This window comes from Durio zibethinus, chromosome 4, assembly GCF_047325235.1.
Source record: "Durio zibethinus cultivar Kanyao isolate XHJ-2024 chromosome 4, ASM4732523v1, whole genome shotgun sequence".
NCBI lineage: Eukaryota > Viridiplantae > Streptophyta > Magnoliopsida > Malvales > Malvaceae > Durio > Durio zibethinus.
The window spans coordinates 35,143,657-35,163,876 of NC_143165.1; the positions used below are offsets into that span (position 1 = coordinate 35,143,657).

At 29.1% G+C, this 20,220-nt stretch overlaps 2 pseudogenes across 1 annotated transcript; both read right to left on the reverse strand.

The window, feature by feature from the left end:
- Positions 1–2,479: 2,479 nt before the first annotated feature.
- LOC111288516 (NADH dehydrogenase [ubiquinone] 1 beta subcomplex subunit 7 pseudogene) lies at positions 2,480–7,053 on the reverse strand (annotated as a pseudogene). Its single transcript, XR_016341796.1, has 2 exons — positions 6,617–7,053; positions 2,480–2,798 (listed from the first exon to the last, which is right to left on the reverse strand). The product of XR_016341796.1 is annotated as an NADH dehydrogenase [ubiquinone] 1 beta subcomplex subunit 7 pseudogene (transcript).
- Positions 7,054–7,468: 415 nt separating this feature from the next.
- Positions 7,469–9,334, reverse strand: LOC111289033 (protein NRT1/ PTR FAMILY 8.3 pseudogene; annotated as a pseudogene).
- Positions 9,335–20,220: the final 10,886 nt, after the last annotated feature.

A 20,220-nucleotide genomic window follows, 5' to 3' on the forward strand; every position in this document is an offset into this window, starting at 1 on the left:
AGGATTGTTTGTTGTTTATTGATGTAATTTTTTTTCTAACCTCTATTCATGCACGTAACTAGCCGTATAAACCAAACAACTTGATAAATTGTAAGTTTGGTTTTAGAAAATCCACAAAAATCAAAGTATTAGGTTAAACAAAAATTTTATATTATATATAAAATTTTTTATTAGATGAATTGAAGATTAATTCAATTAATTTATATAATTATTTAATTCATTTTTAAAATATGTTAGTTAGTAATATTTAAATGTTTAATCTCAATAATTATAATTTTTTTTTGAAAAATTATAATATCCGATAATTATTTTGAATCTCGATTAATTTAAAATTGAGCTAAATCGAATATCATAAGAGGAACGAATTTTTTCAGTATTTGTTTTTTTCATTTATAAGACTCAAAATCAATACTTTATTTTAAAAAAATTAAATTCCTTAATCACTTAGATTAATAGACATTAGTAGTTTTTTTTTTCTTGAAATTAAGATTTTTTATATATGTAAAAATTCCTATACCAAACGTGTCCCATACTTCCAAGGAGTCTCCTAGCCCAACCTTGATGTTTACATTCTTACATTCCCTCAACAATTTTGTCTTCGTCACTTTATAGCTAGCTAGCTATGCCCTTTTTCCCTTTAGCATCGTGTAGACTGGAAATTACTCTTTATTTCTTATCCAAAGATGTCATCCATTTTTTCAGTCTTGGGTGTGAACTATATCTTATCCGGATCATCCATTCACCTAACCATCGATGATTTTCCATGGACTTTAGGCACTTTTTAATGCATCATATCATTTTCAATCCACACCCTTCTCTTCTCATTTGTAGTGCATATCATTCAGTCGGCAACAAATTAACTAGATATGCCAATTCAACTAGCATGTTTAAAGTCAAAATTAACTTTAAATTTAGTTGCGAAAATAAGAGAATTTACTGATAGGTTTCAAATTGAGTTGTAAGAAGATCAATAACTTTATTAAAAAAAAAAAATTCTTGAACAGTGATTTTACAAATCATCACCCCAACAGTTATTCAGAGAACTAAGAGAAAAAAATCAGACCACAAAGTTAACTAGGAGAAACAAAGCACGTGTGGTTTGTATTTGCAATTGTCAACATTACTCGAATTTCAAGAAACGAGCAGTTGAATTGAAGAAATCAGAAACTTTCACATTTGGCTTTGTTTTTTAGTTTCAGGATTGGCACGTTGGAAGTTGGAAAAAAAAATCCCACGTTGTCCTAAAAATTAACAGTAAATTTGTAGCCATTCAACTGCTCGTTTGTCGATCTATCATGCAATGATGCAAGACATCATTTTGAAATTTTGATTCTGAATGCAAAAGTGGTCTAGCTTGTAGTTGTAGGTATCCTGTGGGTTGCATTCTCCTACAACTTGCTTCTTAAATTATTCATGCATTGGCAAGATAAGATATGGATCAACATTTTATCATTATATTTAATTTAATTTAAATTATACGTATATGTCATTGATATTGATCATATGTTAAATTTAAAATTTAATCAAATTAATTTATATAATTTTTTTTAAAATATAACATTTAATAAATTTAAAATTAAAATTTTAATATTTATAACGTATTTTTTTATTTTCATATTTTAATGTTCTTTAAAGTCTTTGAATGTGCTCATCAACTATTAGAATTTCAACCTTCATCTTGAAATTTTTTCAAATTAAATAATGAAGTGAACGACTTGAAATTATGAAATAAGAAAAAAATTTTCTCTTCTTACGGAGCTTAAAATCAATGTGAGAGAAAAATCGCACCTTAAATTGCAAAAGTAAGACAGTATGTCGTGAAGAGCAAGACGGTTAAATCCTAAGGGTGCTGTAAATAATGCCGAAAGAAGCCCCGCCTACCGCATTACAAAACAAGAGCAGGTGATGGACAACCTAATAATAAATCGGTAAAAGGACCTATGCCCAATGTAGTCAAAGCACCGAAATCCCCAGTCCCAACCCAGCCAAAAGTTTTCAAAAATAAAACAAAAAAACAGACAAAGAACAGGACACTCAAAAAAGAACACAGCTGGCTACGGATTTCCGGAGTATCAAACTTTATCGACCCTCAAGCGGACTTGACAAATCTTGCATAATGTCATGTAGAATATGTTATATCGAAATTAATATGAAAATTATGTCACAACTCGTATTTTTATAAAAGTATAAAATATATTTTTTAAATTTTTTATTATAATTTTTCATCACATCACTTTTATTTTAAATTATCAGATTTGCAATGAAGGCCCTATGATAGAATTGTCCAGATATAAACCAAATAATTGATCCAAAGATCAGAGAATGTCCAAGTCGACCTAAAAATAAGTTGAAACTGTTGAATGAGCAGCCGCAGTTCCCAAGTTTCTAATCCTTTCCACAAGACTAGAAAACGTTTGAGTTCCCTTCAATTTCAAGCATTCAAATGGCATCGTTCACATACATTTCAGTTGTCGCAATCTATCTATAAATTATTGCATATTTCTCATTTGAAACATAATAAGCTGGTTATGCAGTTCCATTGTAACATCTGTTCCGATTAACTTCATCAATCTGAGGCATAGTTGCCTAGTAGGCTAGTTGAGATCATCTTTACAAAATATGTGAAAAAATCATGTCAACTTTGATTGGCAACTTTATTCCATAAACAAGGTTGATGAGCTGATGAAAGATCAGAAAAGAAACTGTATCCTTTACAGTAGTCCAGGACAAAAAGTTCCAAATTTCCCTCGGATAATGGTGACAAACATCAAACATCCACCAAAGCTATCAAAACCTTCCTGCCACATTTAAAACAATCATCATAAGCACAACTCATGGAGAAAGAAATACAAAACCATGAAAGCAATGAGCAATATGAAAACTAAAACCAAAAACGAAATTAATCCAAAATTGACAAATAATATCAGTGGAATGCATTATTTGCATCTAAATCTCAAGATTGAAGCAACAAATATCATCAAGACAGGATATAACACAATTGCAGCGCATAATTTGCCTCTTTATTCTTCTATATGAAACAACTATAGTTGAAAGCCAATGATCCTTAAATTTGGATCATCCATCTTGTTGCCCACGTATACACATTGCACGCTAGAGAGGCCTTATGCCCTTAAAAGAGAATCTTTATTCTAATGGATATTAATGATGGTGAGTATGGTACAATCATTAGGATGTACGATTGAACTACTAAAGTAGGATGGCCAATACATCACAACCTTATTCTCAAAAGACCAATATACCATAACGCTATAATGTCTTCCATATTTTCTCTTAACATAGCATGAACAATGGGGCTTTGGTGAAACTGCAATGCCAACTAACACACAGCACCAGCTTCTCTGTTCTGTAAATAAGAAGCTGGTGCAGCCTTTCTAGAGTATAAAGCTAAAACCAAAACTGACACTTGACAGTTCACTAGTATGGATATAATACTTAATATTTGATACAACTAGGGATGGCAAAGGGTTGGGTCGGGGCGGGTTTTTGCTCGCCTTGAACCCGATCCGACTTCATAACAAAAAAACCCGAACCCAACCCGATTTTTTAATTTATTTTTTATACCCGAATCCGACCAGATTTTTGTATAAACCGTACCTGACCCAAAATTAATAAAATATTTTTAAAAAATATAATTATATAATTATATATAAATAAAAAAATTAAAAATAATTTTTAATATAATATCGGGTCGGGTTTGCCTAAAACCCGAACCTGATTTTTCACTTAATAATACCCGACCCTACCCACCCGAAACCCAAATTTCAAAAAAAAAAAAAACAAAACTGACCCTATGTGATCGGGTCAGGTCGGAACCCATCGGGCTCGAGTTGGGCTGCCAACCCTAGATACAACTGTTCTAGGCATCATAGCAATGGACTGGAAATTGGCGAATGTGATGTTAAGGATTTGGGTAAAACAAGAAATTCAAATTAATCACTAAAGAGCACTTCTGCATCCCTTTTAGCACATAAGGATCAAATTCCATAGTTCTCTAGCAGCCAAGCAATGTTGGAATTCCTGATGGTGTGCCTAACACCATTCTTTTTTAATATGTAAAGAAATTGTTTAAGAGGAGGGATCCACTTACACTAGTGTAACTCTTACACTTTTTTTGCACCCTTGGATCAAAATTAAATCTATGACTCATTTGAATCAAAATAATATTTTTTAATTAAGTAATTATAATCCAATGATACAAAAAAAGTGTAAGAGTTACACTAATATAAGTGGATCCCTACTCATTGTTTAAAAGTAATAATTCAACAGTAAGAATTTAAGTATTTTGTTTATTTTTAAATATAAATGAAAAAGGAAGAAGAGAGTCTAGAAATCCCTATTCAAATGAATCAATCATTAATATTGCTCAATGCTTGAAAAACAAAAGGGAAACTCTTTATTACTTCTTGATCATACACTGAAAGATGCACATATATGTATCTGTGGATCCTAAAATAGTCATCTGTCGAATCTTAATGAATCCTCCATCAGGTTCACAGTAAACTCATTACTTTCATAATCAACTATGTACTGAATCCTTGATTTCTTCACTTTACCTTACCCCCTACCAAACCCTATTTTGAAACTTTATTATTCCAATAGTTTTGTTCTATTCTCAAAACCTTAAAGCAACCACCTTAAAGTGATTACCAGTTTCCATCTGACACATCCTACTAAACCTTTTGCTTGTTTGATGATAACTTTCAGCAAAATGTGTTCATTAGGAATTAGCACAGCTCAAAATGGTAGATCTAACACATATGACCTTGTTCAATGCTTGTTTGACAGTAACTTTCAGCAAAGCTTGTGCTTAGGAGTACTATAATGAGGGGAGAGAAAAACAAAAAAGATGAGTTTCACCAGTGTCCAGTTATTGAGCTTCTAATCTAGGAATTGTTGCAAGTATGAAAATTTTGTGCTTTCAGAATTTGAAAAGATCATATTTGTTCCTTTCATTAAGTTTGTTTTACTAAGAAATTATTTTCTATAAAGATTCTTGTTATGAAATGGTTCCATCCTCTAAACTTCTAAATTAAAGTACTTTCAAATGTTGACCAAACACTTCCATCAGCTTAGAAATTCAACTGAGCACAATGCACTACAAAATAGTACCTAAGAATGAGCTCTTTACTATGTATTTTTTTTCAAGCTCAAAACAGAAGGTTGCAACTTCATCTGGAACTTGGATTTAAAACAGCAGCATCATCGAATTCATCTGCTCAGGCCTCCTAAAATATCTCACTAAATTTTGAATTGTACCAATACTGCTTAAGGGAAACAACCAAACCAAATGATTAATCAGAACTCATGTTAAATAACTGGGGTATTCTGTTTTTGTAAATCTGCACGTATAACCTCAGTGTGCTCCCCAGTTAAACTTCCTTCTTCTTTACACCGTAACCACACTATCTTATACTGAGCATAATCAATGTATTTCCATTGGCTAAACCTAAGGGAAACAACCAAACTAAATGATTAATCAGAACTCATGTTAAATTAGAAAGGGGTATTCCGTTTTTGTACATCTAAATGTATAACCTCAGTGTGCTCTCCAGTTAAACTTCCTTCTTCTTTACACTGTAACCACACTATCTTATACTGAGCATAATCAATATATTTCCATTGGCTAAACCTCCTAATTCCTTGAAATAAGAGAAAAGAACCTAAATATTAAAGCTAACTATTTTTGCAAGTAAAACTTCCTTCACAACAGGTCAAGAAGGTAACTGAAAAAAGCACCATTTACACATCCAATTGCTTGCAAAACATAATATGCAATCTAATTAATCAACATCCAAAAACACTTGCATACATTAGCCACAACATTGCTACCTTAATCAAACCCATTTTTAGAGGTTGTACATCAATATGAAGTCCTGTTGTTATCAATCTCCCTTCCAGAATCCCCATATTTTGGATAACCCCACAATATTCTAAACCATTAGCCAAGAACAACCTAATACCAATTCCAAAATCTTCAAAATGAAATGCTAAATTGAACACAATTCTATGGACTAATGACCCCAAAGCAAAAAGCCAAAAACCCGTTGATAAGGGTACATCCCGGATTCCCTTTTCTTTCCAATAAAATACCAAAAGAACCAAACGAAATAAACCCCAAAATCACTACACCCTGCTATTAATAGACCCAAAGAAAAAGGAGTTCCTTATAAACCAGTAAAACCCCTAGAAGTACTCATAATGAAGTGCCAAATTGTAAAGAAATTCATTAATTTCACATCCAACAAGAAAAAAGAAAACAGATAAATGCTTCAATTGAATACTAAGACCAAACAGGAAATTTCCATTGAACATTTAGCAGCAAACACTTGATTAAAACAAAGCCTTAAAAACAGTTGATACGATAATAAAAAACAAATTCCCGATCATGCAATAAACCATCTGGCAACTGAAAAAAAACCCAAAAAACAAAACTTAACCTAGCTCAAAACCCCTAAATTTCCTAACCTTAAAAACCTTTAATCTAAATTCAAAGAACCCATCAACAAATAATGCAGAAAAACATCAATTGCCAAAAACCCAATGACTAAAATCATTCAAAATCCAAAAAAAAAAAAAAGAAGAAAATTTGACTGACCATGGAGGCACTTTAAGCATTAGCAGTTTTAGGAATGAGAGGAATAGAGCCGCCTTGTTTCCCAGCCTGTTTCAATTTGGCCTCTTCTTCACGGATCTTCTGCATCTGCAGCATCCGCTCCATGACGAGCCCGTACTCGCACTTCTCATAGGCGTGGCGTTCGATCTCGCATTTCCAAGGTAAGTAAAACTCGGCTTGGCGACACTTGTTGAGTGGGATGAGAAGGTGAGCGCATTGGTCTCGATATGGGATGGGTACCCTGTTCTCCACCATCTCTGCTTGGGTTGCTATCATCTTCTTCGATGAACCTTCCACTTCCATTTGTCTCTCTTTGCTTTGTTTCGAACAACAATTGGGTTTCGGGAAATGGTTTTTTTTTTTTTCTTTTCTCGTACGCTCCAAGCTTGGTCGAGTGACTGCGGCGGTTCAGGAAATCAGGTCTTCTACATTTGCAATGCTTATGTTTTGTCGCTGTAAGGGTTCGCGGTAAAGCAGTAATGTTACACGCGGTAATTTTTCTTTCCCTTGCCATCTATTTATTTAGAATAAAAATCAACCGCTCTGTTTTACCCATATTTGTTTTTCCTTAAAAAAAAAGGTTAAAATCTATTTTAACTATGAGATTCAACGCAGAAAAGAAAGAAGGCTTTTCATCGAATAAGATACAAATGGAAAGATGGCCTACAATAGAAAAGCAAGCAGGCCCAGAGTAGGAAAGAAAGATTAATGCTTTCAGAAGCAACTCCCTTAAACCAATGAAATACAAGCAGTTGCTGCCCTTGTATTGAAATGCAAGCAGTTTTCATGTACAATAATATCTCAGCGGAATTTCTCTCCAAAAGAGAAGGAAACTTAAGAAGACTTCTTCTGCTTGTACTTTGTAGCCCAGACTGAGTAAACCAACATATTTAAGAAGCTGAGACCAGCCAAGAGCCAGAAGAAATAGTCAAGATGACCCTTATTCAGGTTATCTGGTGTCCAACCAGTATGCCCACCTTTGGCTGCGAAGTAAGTTAAAAGAGTTAGAACAAAAGAACTCAGGTAATTCCCCAAAGATGTGAACAGAAGTGAAAATGCACTCCATAAAGTTCGCATAGCATCGGGAGATTGATCATAGAAGAACTCGAGTCGTCTGATAAATGTGCAGATCTCTGCAGCTCCCAACAAGAAATATTGGGGTATTTGCCAAAAAATACTAAGTGGTACAGCAACCTGTTTATCAACCAACCCTAGCTCTTTAGCAAGCTGCAATCTCCTGATCTCCACCACAGCAGCAGCTGACATGCATAGGATGGAAATGAAGAGAACTATTCCCATACGTCGCAACTCTGAGAAGCCCCTCTCCTTGCCTGTGAACTTCCTTGCAATTGGGACAATGACCCTATCATAGATGGGAACCCAGAAAATAACACTGATAACGTCAAAAGTCGAGAGAGAAGCGGGAGGAATAGTGAAAGAACCAATTGATGTGTCCATCATCATCCCTTGTTCCACAAACATAGTTGACATTTGGGCATATACAGCAGAGAAGACAATTCCAGTAGCCCATATGGGAAACATGCGGATCAAGATTTTCAATTCCTCCACTTGTGTTACAGTGCAAAGCTTCCACAGGTTTGGGAAGTCCCCACTTTTGATTTCGGCATCAGTGAGAATAGAAGCTTTATCTAGGCACCTGCAACAAGATGGACTTAGCAAAACTAGTAATGAAAGAAACTGCATAGCTGTTGGGACTTCAATACACTTTTCGTCAAGACATTTCAATCTTATAAGAAAAAGGGAAACAATGCATAAAGTAGCGTCCCAGCCAAAAATTATCAATCAGAATTCCACTAATTCTCCGCTTTCTCTAGATAAATATGCATAAGTAAAACCATCTTTCCGTGTCATTTTTGGTACGGTAAGTCGGTTCCTTAAATATTCAAGCTATCAAATATCATAATATGCATAACATAAGCTGAATACGCGTAACTAATGATTTCTTATAGTTGTTAATTTTGTCTAAACAGATAGAGAATAGATCAACCTCAATTTAATTGGATTCCCCAAACCAAAAATAAATAAAAAAAGAGAATTTATTTCTTCTGTGAAACATGACTAATAGCAAATTACTATAAATGATTCAAAACTCAAAATAGTTAAGTAAATGTAGAAGAAATTTACTTCAACTCATCACTGTGCTCCAGTTTCCTACTTTCTTCAATGGCAGAGTGCTTGTTACCTGTTTCATACAGGAGACTACTGTCTTCAGGTACCTTCAAATTCCATTTACGAAATGATGCAACCAAAACCTGGCACATTCTTGTGATAGGGCTTCCTCCAGGTTTTTGAAATCTATAGAGAGGTGTGCCTGAGAAAAACACTTGCAATAGCAAGGCCCAGAAACAATGCTGGAATGCCAAATCCTAGACCCCATCCAGCATTGTCCTGAATCCACACCAGAAGACTGCTTCATATCAGAGCGCCAATGTTGATAGAAAAATAGAACCAGTTGAAAAAGGACCCCTTCTTCACCCTTTCTTTTGGATCGGTATCATCAAACTGATCCGCCCCAAAGGATGAGACACATGGTTTGATTCTACCAGTCCCTAGTGCAATCAAATAGAGCCCCAAGAAAAATACTGCATACTGAGCTGGTGTAGCTGAGGGACACATAGAACCCACACATTCAGCAGGTTTCAGTGAAGGAACTGATGCTGAGAGAGTCAATGTACACATTCCCTACATCAAATAATAACTGTGTTATCCAATGCATTACAAAGTTAAATCAGCACGAATAAATAAGTCGCCCACTTTAACTTTAATAATATCAGAATTCATTAATCAAGACTATGATTAGAATGATCAAAAGTTGATAATCTCACAAAGCCAAAAGGCAAATTCTGTACCACATGCAGCAATGGGAGGGGTGAAAAAACAAGAGTTATGAATTCCTTCAGATATGTTACAAACTCTTTGAAATTTTGCATAAAAAATGGTAATTAAATCTTTGAAAAGAAGCCAAAAGTTATTCTTTATGAAAAATACACTTAAATACTCAGCAGGAAACTACTAACAATACAATAGGAGAAACATGAATTTGAATCTTATATATTTAGGTAATTTTTTATTAACATACTTTTTTCAATAAAATAGATTAATTCTAATTAATCTAAAATAGTAATTTATATTATTTAATAAAAAAATTATTTACTAAATATATATATATAAAGTACGAGTACAAGATGGATATTTTATTACGTGTCTCCATCTTCATATTCAATAAAAATTTAAAATTATATATATTCTTATCTCTATACCCACAATAAAATATTTATCTCTATCCTCGATTGGATAAAAAATCAAATTTTTTATTAGCTATAGGTAATATTGACATTCCTAATATATCATTTATTACCACTTCATAATCTACAAATTATTATTTTGTATAAAAAAATTAACGATTTTTTTATATTTAAGATTGTTAGAATTTATATTTTGAAAATTATATATGATAATTTTAAATTCAATGATAATATAAAAAATTAAAATATTATGATTTAAATTTTAAATAAAAATTAAAAAATATAATTCGTGTTTAATATATCAATATAAATTTAATATAAAATTTTTTATATTTTATATGTATTTAAAAAAAAAAAAACACGACATAAAATATTAACTCTCATCCTTTTTATGTTTGCCCAAATAAACAATACTCACTTAAAAGTAAGATTTTTTACTAATTAAGAACCCATTATTGAAGGTGAATTTAAATAAAGACAAATCCAAGGCTTGAGTTTCTTAAAAGAAAAAAAAAAAACATACTTCCATTCTTTAAACATATTGTACGTGTCAAAGTGTTGGTTTTATTTATCTTTTATTCTCAAACTCAAAAAATAAAGAATAATATCGAATTTTTAATTACCATTTTTATTATGGGTTTAGATGTTAAAGGCCTTAGGCCTATTTTCTTTAAACCCATTCTTTTAACGATTTCTTCATATTGGGTTTAGATGTTGAAGGCCTTAAGCCTACTTTAATGATGGACCAACTTCATTCCATTGAAGGGAAAAAGGCCTAACAATCAACTTTTGGTTATGTATACCGACGGAATGTGAATGGGTAGGATATGTGTAGAATAGGGTATTCTCCAATTCTATCTTTTAATTTTTAAATTATACTTATTTTCATATTCATATTTAATAGATATTTTAAATTTATCTTTATTTTTATTTTTATGAATATTTACTGGGTATAGATAATCTTTATATTAGTAATTTTTTTAAAAAATAAAAACTAAAATTTATTTTTTTTAATATTTTTATTTTTATTTTGTATATTTAGATAATTTTTTATTAACATACATTTTTTAATAAAATATATTAATTTTAATTAATTTAAAATAATAATTTATATTATTTAATAAAAATTTTATTCACTAAATATATATAAATACATATAAGGTACGGATATGAGGTGAATACTCTATTATCTATCTTCATCCTTTTATTTAATAAAAATTTAAAATCAAACTCATCATCATCATTATATCAATAATATAATATTTATCTCTATCCCTATTTGGATAAAAAATTAAAATTTTCACTAGGTACAGGTAAAATTAACATCTCTAATATATCATTTATTACCGTTTTATAATCTATCAATTATTATTTTGTATAAAAAATTAACGATTTTTTTATATTTAAGATTATTAGAATTTAAATTCTAATTATTTGAATTAAAAATTCAAAATTTTATTAACTTTTTTTTCAAAATTCAAACCGTATTAATTTTTAATAAATAAATAGTTTATTTTAAAAAAGACGAGCAATAATTATCTTATAGTCATCCCACCAAATTAACTCTCATTAAATCAATTAACTCGCTTGCAACTCTGGTTGAAAATGAAAACAAATAATTAAAAACTCACATAATTAAAAAAGAATCACTGACATCTAACAAATAATTAATTTGAAAAATCCCCCCCAAAAAATGCAATTAACAAAAACACAAAAAATCTTAATCCAAAACATCTTTCAAAATTTTACAATCCAACACCATGCAAGAGAAGACGGATCATGGGACCTAGAAAATTGAGTCATTGATGCAAATTGCAATTGTCAATTAAGAGTTTAATATTTTATTAATATATCGTATAATTATTTGGAAGATGATATTAATTTGATGGTGCCTAAGACTGACTTTAGTAAGAACATATTATAATTGAAAATTGTGTAAGATCTATAAAAATTTTATAAGATGATCACTCTAATTTTTATAATATAATCTTATTTATATATCATCAATGAAGTTTTTTATTTTTACAAGTAGATGTATTAATTTATTAAATGATTAAATAATTTTTAAAATATATCTTAAATGAACAAGTTTCTATCCTTTAAACTTGTTTACCAAATTAAAAACCTTTATGTGCCCGTATGTATTGGACCATAATTCATTTAAAAAACCTATATACAAAGTCAAATACAAACATTCTTATTGGTGATAGCCACCCACTAAACCTATTATTATCACTAAATATCCTTCTTTCTTTTATGACAAAAGATCTTTTAAAGTTAATTATGATTAAACGATGTAGGTTTGACACTTAGATGATTAGAAGTTCGGTTTTATTAATCCAATCAAAAGATTTTTAAAACTAAATTAACCTAATTTGACATTTAATTAGTTATCCTAACCAATCAAATAGCTACGACAATTGATTAATTGAATTTAGTCAATAATTGGTTAATTGAATTTAGTCTATTAATTCACTTAATTAATTGGTGACCAAATTATCAAAAATAGATCTTAGGCATTACCTTTAACTTGATTCTTTATATTTTATATGGATTAATGCTATAAATAACTTTTAAATTATAGTACAATATTCAATGTAACATATGAATTATGAATCTGTTAATTAATATGATTCTTTGAGAGTTATTTATTTATATATAATTATTTGAAATTAATTACATTAAAATTTAGTATCATTTTAGTTAAACGATTCATAATTTGTGTATTATTTTAAAATTTTTTAAAGCTTAATGAAAATATTAAATATTTTATTATAATTTAAAAAGTGTTTACTATATTAATCATTTAACATTTAAAAATACAAAAAATAAAAGTTTAATTCAGTTCGCTTGAATTGGTTAATTATGATATTTCATAAAACAATTTTCAAAAATATCATAAATGTTTAAATTCAAGTTCCAATTTCGAATATCCAAACATTTTGTTCAATAATAAACGTAACTTGCATGTATCTCATGTTAGCTAAATTTGATTTCTCTTTCCACGTTCAAATAAAACAAAAAGAAAAAAAAAATTCACGCTTCAAAACTCTCCCTCTCTAAACTTTTTAATATTAAAAAAAAATGTGAAAAGGAAATTGATAGCACCTATCATATTAGAAGAAGCTGAAGTTCAACATTGAAAAAGCCACAATGAGAGTTCACACATATATTAGCCGATTTGAACTTGAATTTTCTCATGCTTAAGTAAATTATATCATTCTACTTAGTTTTTTAAATGTTGAAACACAAAAAATTTAGAATATAGATTGCAATATAACAAGAAAGCTGTCAACGAAATAATATATTATGAGTTCATTTTTGATATATTATTACTGAATTTTAATTTTATAAATGAAATCGAGAGATTTATATATATATATATTATTTTTTAATTTTAATATAAATTAAAAGATATTTATCATTTTCAAATCCCCTTGAACATTCCACTAATAATGAATAATTTTTTTTTCTTAACTTCATTCATTCCAAATAAATAAGTAGCTTCATTCATTTTAAGCATCAGAACCGCTTTAGTTAAGCTTTAATATTATAACAATATAATAATAATTTTCTTTTTTTTTCAGAATTATTTAAGATTTTTTAGTCAAGCAATTATCGAAGTTTTATAAATTTTTTTTTGGTAATGTTGAAGCTGCAATTATGCGAAAATGAACATAAAAGAAAGGGAACAGATTCGCCGCGTCGCAACTTCAACGCAAGAGTCGGTCCGTTGACAGACAGCTGACGGTGTCTCTTTTTTTTTTTTTAATCTTCCTAAAGGGAATGATGTAATGGCATTATGACCCTTGAAACCGCGTTTTTGACTTTGCCCAACGAAAAATTATTCTGTAGACCGTTTCCACGTGGTAGAATATGGGCCCATCCAATAATATTTTGCCTCATTAGAATTATTCTTCATATCATATATTTATTAAAACGTTAAAAGCGCAAAAAAGGTGTGAAACTTAAAAATTAAAAAAAAAAAGGAAAATTAACCTTTTTTTCAATTAAATTATTGTCTTGAAATTATGCTAAATTAAAACAAAATTAAAACCCCATTTAAAAATTAGCAGTAAAATTGAAATAAGCAAAAACGCAAACTTTTTTTGGTTTGCTTGACCTTATAATTTCTCTCTTGTTCAACACTTAAAAAAAAATTAAATATTAAAATTTAAAATTTAAAATTATTAAATATTATTTTTAAAAAATAATTATATAAATCAACTTAATTTAAGCGTGATTCGTTATTCAACACCTTTTTTTTCCATAATACAATGGGCTAAATGCCTTCAATTCTGCTAAACAAAACTCTACATCTCTTTCCTAAATTTAAAAGAAGTTCAAACTTGGCTAGCAATTAGCATCAGATTCTCTATTTTATTTTACCACTCCTTATCCTTACCTTTCAATCGTTTTTCATTTTCTTTAATCTTCATTCTTTCAACAAGTAAGAATGATTTTTTTTTTTCTTGAGATGCATGCCAAGGGAGTTGAATTTAACGTCTTAATTGATCAAATTAAACAACTTTTGGGATTCGAGAATTTATTTGCAAGCATAAATGTGTAAAATGATCATAACACATATCTTGTTTTGCAAGTTATTCTCACAAAATCATCATTTGTAAAATAAAAATGACATAATCGTAATGAACACTTTAAAATGTAATAACCCAATAGTGAAGAGAAAATTTTTATTATTGAATCCGAAATTTAATTAATTTTATTTACATAAAATTTAATAGATTTAAAATTTAAATTTCAATATCTATAATACATTTTTTTAAATTAATTATTTGGCTACTCCAAAAATAAATATCCAAAAAAAAATTATCCTTTTATGAATAATTGGATTAATTTATAGGGATTTAAGAATAAAATGACATTTTGAAATAAAAAAAAAAAAACTTATATGTATATGCTCGAACATAGATAATTTTTGTAATTAACTCGTAATTAAATGTCTAAAATTTGAACTTTAATCTTGTTAAGGAAGACTTAACAATATAATCGAGTTCAACCTTTGTTAGGTGAATCTTTGTTTATAATCTTCTTTATTGTTAAAGTTCGATGGTAGGGAACATGTTCTTTTGTTTAGAAAAAGAGGAAGAAAAAAAAAACGAATACTTCTGGAAAAACCAATTACTTTTCATCAAAATGCATATTTTAATCAAACGTTCAAACACTAAAAATCAAAAGAAAAACAGGACAGCTCAATCATGGTACAAAGTTTGAAAATTAATATAATATATATACGTATATATATACGTATCCATAATTTGAGACCACGTGAATTTCATGTTAAAATATAAGAGGAGGAACATGTTACTATCGTTTGTTTAATATATGTATGTTAAAAATAAATACATGAGTTTCTTGCATATATATATATAATTATCAAATAATAATTTTTTATATTTAAAGTTATTAGAGATTAAATTTTAATTATTAACAAATTACAGTACTGTTAACTTTAACAAATAATATTAAACTGTTTATATTTTGCTTTTGGAGTTCAGGTTTTCACTGGTGGAGGGCTTTACCATGTTTATGTTTGATTAAATCTAACTTCGTACGTGGTCTCAAGTCTCAATCACCAGTCCAAACTGACTTATTTTTGTAACACGAAATCTTTTCTTTATTTTTAATTATGACGTATTATGTTGATCGTTGAAAAAACAAAAAATTTTTTTCATATTTTTCAAAATTGTTAGGCAAAATCGACAGGTACAGGTTGCTGTTCCTAGGAAAGTCAGCGAATTCGTCATGGTCCTCCCTGTTTAATGCCCTTTGAGTTGGGGGTGCAAAGCAACAAATATAACAAAATAAAAAGTAATATATTACAATAAATTTATAATAATAGACATCAATTAATAATATAAAAAAGTAAAATATATTAATATTTATGTGAAAAAAATTTTAGTGTAAAACAAAATTACAAATTATCAAAAAAATCTCTATTATCAAGTTAATGATATAAAAAAATTTTCTTTAACTAAAACTAGAATTAATAATCAATTAGAAAGATAATTGAAAAAATCTCATAAAATAGTTAACTCAATAAATATACATTGAATTTGTTCATAGAAAGCTTCAAGTCCGATCTTCATTGTTCAGAATGTAAAACTCTGAATCATAAATTTTTCATCAGTATGGACTTTTTTCAACTAGATCTGTTGTTCCTCAATCATCAAACGTAACTAGTGATATCAAACATTAATATGCTTTGTTTTAGCATAGTACATAGTTTTCTTACTCAAATCTAAAGTATTTTAGCTATCACAAAATACCACATACTTTTTTTATTCAACCTTAATTCAAGAAGAAAACGTTTCATCCAAAGTATTTTTTTACTTACTTAGTTGCTACAATATACTCAATATCTATAGTTGATAAGGTAACACACTTTTACAACTTAGACTGCTAAGACATAGCTTCTCTTACAAAAGTAAATAAATACCCTAAAGTAGATTTCTTATAATCAAGATCATCTGCCATGTCAGTATCAATAAACCCCTTTAGAATTAATTGTGAAACTCCATAACTCAAGCACATTTTTAAAGTGCCCCTCAAATATTAAAAAATTCATTTTACTACTTCTAAATGAACTTTTTCGGATTAGAAAGAAATTTACTCATTATACCAACTGCATGAACAATATTAGGTCGTGTGCGAACTATAATATACATAAAAAAATCAATTGCAGAAGAATAAAAAATACTAAAAATAGCTAGTTGCTTTTTTTTAATCACCTGACAAGATTTTTTACTCAGATAAAAATGATTAACTAGTGGACTACTAACTAATTTAGTATGTTACATGTTAAATCTACTAAACACCTATTCAACGTACTTTTCCTGTGATAATCATAGTTTTTCAGCTCTTTTATCCTGGTTAATATCCATACCAAAATTTTATTTTGCTGGACCTAAATCCTTCATGTCAAAAGACTTATATCGTTATTCTTTTAACTTGCAAACCATACTAGCATCTTGTTCCATAATTAATATATCATCAATATATAATAAGAGAATAATGAAGTTACCATCAAAAATTTTTTTGGTATACACATAAAAATTCGTTGTCATTCTTTTATAGCTGTGGTTCACTATAAAAGATTCAAACTTTTTATACCATTGTCATAGAGCTTGTTTCAAGCCATACTTTTCTTCAGTTTGTAATCTAAGTGTTCTTTTTCTTTCACTATAAAATCTTCAGATTGATCTATATAAATATCTTATTATAAGTCATCATGCAAGAATGCAGTATTTACATCAAGTTGCTTAAGTTCAAAATTTAAACTAGTTGCTAATCTTAGTCCCACTTGAATGTAACTCATCTTCACAATTGAAGAAAAGATCTCATCAAAATAAATGTTAGGTTTTTGAGAAAAACTTTTCACCGTTAATTGAGTTTTGTACCTCACTAATTTGTCACCATTTTTTTCAACTTAAACACCCATTTATTCTTTAATGGTCTCCTCCCTTTCAAAAGTTTAATAAGATTATATGTACCATTTTTTTCATAATGACTATATTTTTTCTTTCATTGCTTTTAATAAGTGCTCTTTATTTGGAGTAGTCTGCATATCTTTAAAGCTCTCTAGTTCTCTTTCACTGGTAACTAAAATAAAATATGAACTTTGATTCCTAGTGGATGGCTAATGCTTTCTGATAGATCTCTTAGGCTGAGACTCTACATTATCTGATTTCGAAGGTAATTCCCTTCGTTCAACACTTTTTAGTACAGAGGATTGCTCACTTTGTTCAATATTCTTAGAAATAGAACATTACTCTCATTGTTCAAAACTGATTACATTTGTGTCATTACTAACTGTGGCTAGCTCATTCATATCTTCAGATTTTAACTCTTGCTCATTTCCACCATTTGTGGCTCTTTTTGGTGGAACTTTTATCAATGTTGAAATACCAAACTCAACAATAATTCGTGTAGTATTCTTATTTTTCTTAAGGTTGTTATGGTTTTTTTTTTTTTATGGAAAACCACATTTTTGCTTCTAACTTTTTTTCTTTTCATCAAATCCTATATCTTGTAGCCAAATTTCTCATCATCATATCCTACAAACGCATACTATGTGACTTTATTGTCAAGCTTTAACCTCTGCTCTTTCGGTACACGCATAAATGCTTTACACTAAAAAACTTTCAAATGAGAATATGAAGTATTTTTTTTTGTCCACACTATTTCTGGAATGTCAAAGCACAAAAGAATTGATGGTGATCTATTAAGTAAATAACAAGCTGTATTAACTGTTTTACCCCATAATAGCTTTGGTAATTTTATCATCCTTAACATATATCTAATTTTTTTAACAATGGTACAGTTCATCCTTTCAGCCTCATCGTTATGCTGTAGTGTTTCAAGTTATGTCATCTCATGCTTGATTTCATGCTTTAAACAATATTCTTCAAAGGCTTTTAATATGTATTTTTCACCATTATTAGTCCGGATACACTCAAGGGTAGCCTTGTCATTCTTTCCACCAAAGCATTAAATTTTTGAAAATACTACAATACCTGATTTTTATTTTTTAATATACACACTCAAGTCTCACGTGAAACATCATCAATAAAAGTAACAAAATGCATGCTATCACCCAATGACTCAACTTCAATGGGACCACATATGTTAAAATGAATTAATTCTAATATGTTTTATTTTTTTTAAGAACTCTTATGAAAGAAACTCTACGATGTTTGTCAAACAAATAATGATCACATAAATCAAGAAACATATCTTTGGTCAAGGTAATGAAAGACTGTCTTATCAAAACTTGTAACCCCTTTTCATTCATGTGTAACAGTCTCTTATGCCATAAGTTTATTGAAGCATCATCTTCAATAATATTTATCTAGTTGCTATTTAATTGTATCCATATTTTATACATTGTGCAGCATAATTTTTTTTTTGCAACTACTATAGATCTTTTGATAAGCTTTCACTACCTATTTTTTTGTCAACTATCATATCTTTCTTTATCAAGAACATTAATGGCAAGCAAATTCATTCTTATATCCAAAATGTGTTTGATATCTCTCAAAGTTAATATATAACATGTACTATTTGTACAACAATATCATCAATCTCAACAATCTGTGATACACCATTTTTTTTCATTTTGGTGTAATCAAAGTCTTTTACTTTGTAAGTTGTAAATAACTTCCTCTTAAAAATACAATTATATGCTGCTTCTATGTCAACTATCCACTCAATATCAGGATCATCAATATGATTACAATCATCATGTGTATAAATCAAAGTAATTGAATCATTATTTGAATTTACTACTGTAATATTACCATTTTTTGAACTTTTGCCTTTCTCATCTTTTTGCTCTTGTTTCAAGATTTTACAATATCGTTTTATATGACCCGTTTTACCACAATGAAAGCACTTAACCTTATCTTAGGATTTGGATTTATGTTTAGACTTACTATAGCTTTTTGAGTTTTAGCCTCTGTCAATGTTTCTATTTTTGTCCTCTGTGACAAAAGCTTGATTTTCATGGTCTAAATCTTTTCGCCTTATTTCTTCACTAAGCATATTGTCTTTTACCATCTCTAATGTCACATTGTAATTAAGACCTAAATTAAGAACAATCACAACTAGAGTATTCTAACTGTTTGATAATGATCCAAAAAGAAACAATGCTTTCATTTCATCATCTATCTTAAACTATATAGTAGTCATCTGATTAAATATATCTTGAGAATTACTCAAGTACTTTGTAATCGATCATCTTTTCCTGTACTATAAAGTTACAAGCTTTTTAACAAGCATAACTTTATTGATGTTTGTTTTCCTTTCATACAATGCTGATAATTTTTTTCAAACAATGTGAGTATCTACCTCCTGTACTACATGATGAAACACGTTGATATCAAATTATTTTCTAATTGTAACCATCATTTTTTTACCTAGCTTCTTTCAGCTTTCATATTTCGTATATGCTAGTTTAATCAAATCACGTAATACTTACTCATATAAATTTTTACGGTATAAATGATTTTCCATCATAGATTTTTAAATTGAATAACTTGATGTTGTTAATTTTATCATGAAACCTGTATCATCTTCCATGATTTTAAATAAAATTTACTTCTGTCTTAGATTATTTTTTTATCGATGTTTTAAAATAACCTTCGCTTTGATATCATTTTTTGGGACTGAAGCAACAAATACAATAAAACAAAAACAACATATTGCAATGAACCCACAACAATTAACAATCAACAATGCAAAAAAAAATAAAACACACTAAAGTTTATCTAAAAAATTTTTTAGTGTAGAGAGAAAAAA